We start from the raw sequence: 7,097 nt of genomic DNA on the forward strand, positions 1-7,097 counted from the left end.
TAAGGTGTGTCTCTCACACAGCTGGTACAGGGTTGGCTGTTTCAAGATGGTCTGCACACCAGGCGCTGTGCTGCATGTCCATTTCAATGCATCTAGCCTCCTTGTGAGGCAGGTGAGAATCTGCTCACCGCTTTCCAGATGAAGATGCTAAGACTCAGAGGGGTTAAGTGACTTGTCACCCAAGTCCTCCTGTCTCAGGGTTCACAGCTGAGACCGCCCAGGTGTCCAGACTGGAACTGTGGGCCATGGTTCCTTGTATGTCAGAGCAGCTCCAGTTCAGCTCAATGCCAGAAACACTTCTGGTTCCAAGCGTGGGCCAAACGGCTGGTCTGAGGCTGTGCTGGTGATGCTCCCCCTGAAGGACCCACAGCCAACTGTGTCTGCTGTACTCCTTTTGTACCTAGGACCACGATGGCTGTGAGAGCTACTGGAGAAACCTACTCCCAGGGGGAAAACCTCCCAGCAGTTGTCCTAGTTATGACAAACTCACCAGTCTACAGAAGCTGATCCCCCCTGGGGCAGTGAGAGGGAAGAGAAGGGGGGGCAGGAAAGGGGATATCGAGAAGCCACATGCAAAGATCACCAGCATCCAAATTCCACGAGTCATGATAACATGGACCTTGACCCAGCCTTACAAACCCTGCATGTGGATGTTCTCAAAGGGCGTTCTGTGGAACCCGGAGGTTGTCCACAGTCATGGTCAGCCGGGAACGCCCACATTTGAGCCTTCTGAAGAGTCACACCTACCCAGTCCCCTGTGAAACAAATCAAGACTGAAAACCTGTTTCCACTGAGTTAAACCTGAGTCCTCCAATCCTTCTTGACTGCCTATACTATGACATGGCCAGAGAACACTCGGGGAAACCTAGATTTAGGCCTTCACAGATGCAAAGAGCAACGTCAAGAGCAAGGCTGCCCGAGAGGGGCAGGGCCTGTACCCCAACTTGGGGCCGTACCAGCAGTCGCTTTACTATAGAGCAAAGCCTTGCCGCCTGCTGGCCTCCCACAGCTCTGCTGGAACAGAGAATGGATCTGCTCAGATGGGCCTGCAGGGCGCAAAGCCACCTGGTGCTAATTGGAACCTTGGAAATACCTCCTCACCGCACACATATCGTCTGTATACATAAACAGTGACACTGTTTCGTTTCCCATGGACTCCAAGGATTCATTCCAGGCCAGCATTTGTTAGATGATTCTGAGTAGGTCAGAAATGGATTCACAGTAAAATGCTGCCAAATATTTTAAGTATCAAGGACAGATGTAACATGCCACAGGCTGCTGACAGATGTGCCAAAGCACCCCCCACTCTTTAAAATAAATTACTGCCTTCAACAGGGACATAGTTTAAATTGTTAAATTCTTCCCCACACGAAACTTAAGATGCTTAAAATCTGAGGTTCACATCGTGTTTACCTTTCAAGGACTTTAGAATAGTCCCACAGAGAAGCTGATGGGGTTGGTGGGTTTGTGCAGAGGCAGGCTGAGGAAGACGGTGAAAGCTGACAGTCATTTAGGAATGTTGACTCAGTCCTACACCCAAAGAGGAAGCTCAGTTAAATGTTCCAGGAAAACATCTTTGACATAAATGAATAAATCATAAATGAAAAACATAAATGAAAACATCTTGTATTGCTCCTGTGATTTATCTTGAGTTGCTTGATGAGAACAATCAAGATGGAACACAAAAGTTGATTTTAACTTTACCCACATAGAAATTTCTTCACAAGATTAGAAACACTTTAAAGGTTAGGTTCTTCTTGTCTGAAATGCTGGCCAAGGTTGGGGAAAGGACCTCGTGACTTCTCAACCCTCCCACACAGCCATCCTGGTTCCCAGTTATCTGGTGGCCACCCCTGCCCCATTCCTGGCCTCTAAACCCCCTGCTGCCTCAGCAGTGTCTCCTCTCCCATCAAGCTGCGAGTCCCTCAGTCAGAGCCCAGGGAGAGACTTCTGGGCTATGCCTCAACCGGAGTCTGGCTCTGTGTACCAGCAGGAAGCAATGTCCACCCACAGTGGGAGTTTTGGCTTCTTCCTCCTGCTCCCAACAACCCTGCCACAGGCCTGTCATCTCTGTCTCCTCCTAGTCAGAACTCACCATCTGTGCCTCCCCCAGCAAGTCAGAAAGAGCATCGAGACAGCACTCCGCATCCTGGTGCTTATCTGCAGGCCTTCACAGGGGAAGGCACACAGCACCAAGTACCAAGTAGTGTCCTTGCCTTCAGAACCCAAGGCTCTGCTGTGGGATCCCATGGGAACAGGACCAGACAAGTGGCTACAGGATATCCATCCCTCCAACCTCTATTTTCTTCAGATATGAGACGATCTTTAGACTGCTGCTGCTGCTAAGTCGCTGCAGTCATGTCCGACTGTGTGTGACCCCATAGACGGTAGCCCACCAGGCTCTCCCATCCCTAGTATTCTCCACGCAGTAACACTGGAGTGGGTTGCCATTTCCTTCTCCAATGCATGAAAGTGAAAAGTGAAAGTGAAGTCGCTCAGTCGTGTCCGACCCTCAGCCTTCCAGGCTCCTCCATCCATGGGATTTTCCAGGCAAGAGTACTGGAGTGGGGTGCCATTGCCTTTTCCGATCTTTAGACTACTAACCGTGAAATCCCACAAATGGATAGGGTAGATTCTACAGGGATACAAAGGGGTTGCTGGAACAACACTCACTGGAGTTTCCTAGAGGTATTTTCAGGGCCAACCATCACACTGAGGACCTACCACATTCCAGGCACTTGTGTGCCTCCTCTAATGCTCACAACGACTAGGAAGAAATTTTATCCCCACTTTACTATGAAGGCCTAAGAGGGGTGAAGTTCCCCAAGCCTCACTGTTTTCTTGTTCTACTTCTTGATCTGCCTAGCCTGTTACTTGCCTGATTCAAAAGTGATGAGACTTCCATAAAGTCAGAGGAAACACCAGGATTGGAACCTACTCCCCAGCATTCTAGCTGCCTCACTGCACGTGCTGTCCCCAGTCCACAGGTGGCCGGAGAGGGAACGGGGGTGGTGGCAGCAGCACGCAGTGTGTGTGAAGGCCACCAGGCAGGCAGACAGGCAGGCTGGCCTCTCCCATACATTCCAGAGTATCTGCACTGATGAAGGTCTACATCTCAGGGCCTGCCAGGAGCCCTTACCACTCATGACCCACCAAATCACTCATACCTAAGAGGCAGAGATCCTTCCAAGGGGAGTGGCAGGCATTCCAACCTGACTTTCTCAGCGCAGTAGCTGACTGCAGCCCCGCCCGCTCTGCATAGGTGTGCTGTGTGCTTTTCCTTTGGGTGCATTCTCTGCCATGCTTTTCCCCGACTAACAAGGACTCCTTCATCCCCGACAGAAAACGGGAAGGGCCGTAGAGGAGCGCCATGCATGTTTACGATGATGGATGAAAACACTTTCAATCGCTTTTATTTTCCCCATTTGCTTTAAAAATAAGCACAATGAATTCAAGCATAGCTCCACTGACTGGGTTCAAATTCTGGCTCTGACCCTGGTAGCTGCCTAACCTATCCATGTTTAGTTTGATTCTAGAGGGTTTTTGTAAAGATTAAATCAATTTACATAAAACATCTAGAGGAATTACTGGCATCATCACATAAAGTAAACTCTATTTACAAACTCTACTCACAAAACTTCCTAAATTTTAGGCCAAAATATAACAAGTTAATAATTTCCACAACTGCTGACAGGTGTACAGAATGATGTGATCTTTATGAAAAGGAGGACGCTGAAACATTTAACAAAAACTACATTTACTTGGGGATTTCCTGGCAGCCTAGTGGTTAGGACTCTGAGCTCTCACCGGCAAGGGCCTGGGTTCGATCCCTGGCTGGGGAACTAGGATCCCACAGCACGGTCGGCCAAAACAAAAAGAAACAAGAAAAGGAAAAAAAAAAACAAAACAAAAACGAGTAATGCAGTAAAGGAAGTCACATAAAATTTAAAAACAAAACAAACTACATTTACCTTTTAACGAGAAGAGCCACAACTAGGAATTTACCCTGAAGATGCATCTCCAGAGATAAAAGCAACACATGCACAAGGTTACTAGCTGCAGCGTTATCTAAAAACAAAAAGACTGGCAATGTCCCAAATGCCTGTCTACAAGAGACTGGTTCAATAAACTACGGTACATCCGCATAACCAAGTACTGTGTAGCCATAAACAACAATCATGAACTTAGCTGATATATATAAACAACTTTTAGGTGAAAAAGTACACATTCTATGTCCACTGAAAGGGCCTAGAGGCAACAGCATCCAGCGTGAACACGCCCAAGGTCTAGATCTTGGTTTCTAAATACCAACCCTCCCTAAAGGCACCAGGACTCCCTGGGAAAATGGCTGATGCCAGGTCAGGGGAAATACAAGGTGAGCCTGGAATACCTTTTTGTGGCAGAAAGTAGAGAAATGCTCAAAGAACAATGATGGGGTCAAAAGGACACAGCTCTATCTTTGAGAGTTTACTATCCAGAATATATAAAGAACTCTTACCATTCAATAGTAAGACAAATAGTTTTAAAGTGGGCAAAGGATTTGAACAGACACCTCTCCTAAGAGGCTATGTAAATGGCCAACAAGCAGATGAAAAGATGCTCAACATCATTAGTCATTGAGATACCATTTCACTCACTAGGAGAGCTATAGTCAAAGCAAACAAAAAACTCCCAGAAAACAAGTCTTGGCCAAGATATGGAGAAAGAACATTATACACTGATAGCAGGAATAGAAAGTGGTTCAGTTGCTATGGAAAAGTTTGGTGATTCTCTGCTAAAACAGAAATTACCAATTTAGCCCTTCCACTTGTAAGTATCTGCTTAAAGAACATATGCTTACATAAAAACTCACATGTGAATCTTCAAGTAGCCTTATTCATAATAACCAACAACTTGAAATAACCCGAATATGCATCAACTTGTGAATGGATAAAATATGGTCTTCCACGCAACGGCACATCATTCAGTCATAAAAAGGAACGATACAATGTTACAACATGGATGACCTTAGAAAACATGCTAGAATGAAAGAAACCAGATACACAAAGGCCACATGTTGGATGAGCCCGCCTATGTAGACTATACAGGACAGGCCAATCCGCAGTCAGAACTGCGGTTGCTAGGAATGCGGAGAAGGAAATGGGACTAACAGGTGTGGAGTTCCTTTCTGGGGTACTGTATATGTTCTGGAGTTTGATGATGGCAATAGGTGCACAATATAATGAATATACATACTAAAAATCCCTGAATATTCTAAAATGATGAATTGTATCTCAATAAAAGGGAAAAAAGGACACAGCTGGTTGAAGAAGCTCCCACTCATCAAATCTGGAACAATCTGAGCATCAAAAAGAACGAGCTATTAGATTACAACAATTCGAATTAAAAAAACAAAACTGTAAATTCATAGTGAAAACAAGAAGGGTAGAGGGACAAAAACTTTTTTATAGATGAATGCCAGCTGATACAGGCAGGGGATGATGGGATAAGAAAATTACCATTTAAGAACTTCTAGTGTGGTAACTGATTTAGGAAACGATCATCAGTGGATGCTACAAATGATGTGTAAAAGGCGGCTGAGAGCCAAGATCTTCAAGGGCATCACCCCAGTTTGACAGACGTGGAGGACACACCTTCATCAAAGTGTCACCAACACAGCAGTAACCCGCTGTGCCACACCAGGGTACAGACAGCTTCACTCAGGTAGCGTTCTCACAAAAACTGTTTACCCTAAATGAAATCACGAGGAGACACTAAGGCAAATCCAGACTGTGGGATATTCTCACAAGACAACTGGCCTGGACTCAGCTAATACATATAGGGGTGAAATACCCTGGTGTTTAAAACTGATTTTAAATGGCTCGGGGGAAAAAAGTGAGACAGATATAAGGAAGGAGGGAGAGAGGGAGAGGAAAAGAGAAAAAAATATGGCAAAAGTCAATTACTGGTGAATCTATGTAAAAGAACACAGGTATTTAATATATTCCTCTTTCAACTTCTCTGTTGAAAATTTTTTTCAAAATAAAAACTTGGGGAGAAAATTTCTGTAAACAATCAGCTTAAAAAGAACAGAAAATTCAACATGCTTAAAAGTGTAATAATTAGAAACACAATTCATCTCTAATATAAAGTATCCAATTTTCTTTTCTTTTTTTTATTTTTTTTTATTTTTAACCCCATCTGTGCCTCAGAGGAGGAGTTCCCTCCACCGTGACACTTTGATCCCCAAAGTATCCAATTTTCTTAAACATACTTTACTGTTGCCCATTTCAGTAAGTGAGAAACATTATGGCTCTGAAATTCCTCTATGAATCCTCAAGGTTTCTAAATAAGTTAAGCAAAAATTTCTTAGCTCAATTCTGACAATCAAAAATTTACCTATGAGGCAAGAAACTATGCTGGACAACTCACAACCCGTGCCCTTTACCCACAGCCTGGAATTCCACATACCTCAGAATATGGCTTTAAAATGTTCTTTAATAGAATTTCTGATATTTTCAAGTGACAGAGGTATACATTTTTAGCTACATGGTAGACACCCCCTATATGACTAGCGGACAACTCAATGTATCTCCAGCGGGATGATTTATCGTAAAGAAAGTCACCAAAAATTGTAAGCAGTCTGGATTCGTGTTTATTGAAGCCAGTAATTAGAGACATCTTCTTTTCAGCACTAGAAAGCAAGGTTCCACATGACTGCATACTGCATCCAGATAGAGTCACACCCCTGGACTAAGGCTGGTGGGGGAATATATCTGCAGTCCTAATTTTTAAGTTAAAAACACCAATAAACTTAGTATAGAGACAACAGTGAACTTTCACTTACAGCATCAACATTGTTAAGGTCATGATGTACAGAGCAGTCACTTTCAATTAACTAATAAAACACATCTTCAGTTTAAATACTGGTTTAAAAATGCCAATCCAAAAAAAAAAAAAGTGCAAACAAAATTAAATAATTCTAGCAGCATACCCGTTGCATTTTTAGCAAAGACCAATTCATGGCCTTTATCATGGCCATATCTTTAAGGTTGGGCTTGTTTCTTTGATTTTTCCGTTTTGAAGACAAACAGCAGATGTAGCCACTACAATGTATA

This window comes from Bos taurus, chromosome 18 (assembly GCF_002263795.3).
Source record: "Bos taurus isolate L1 Dominette 01449 registration number 42190680 breed Hereford chromosome 18, ARS-UCD2.0, whole genome shotgun sequence".
In the NCBI taxonomy this organism is placed as follows: Eukaryota; Metazoa; Chordata; class Mammalia; order Artiodactyla; family Bovidae; genus Bos; species Bos taurus.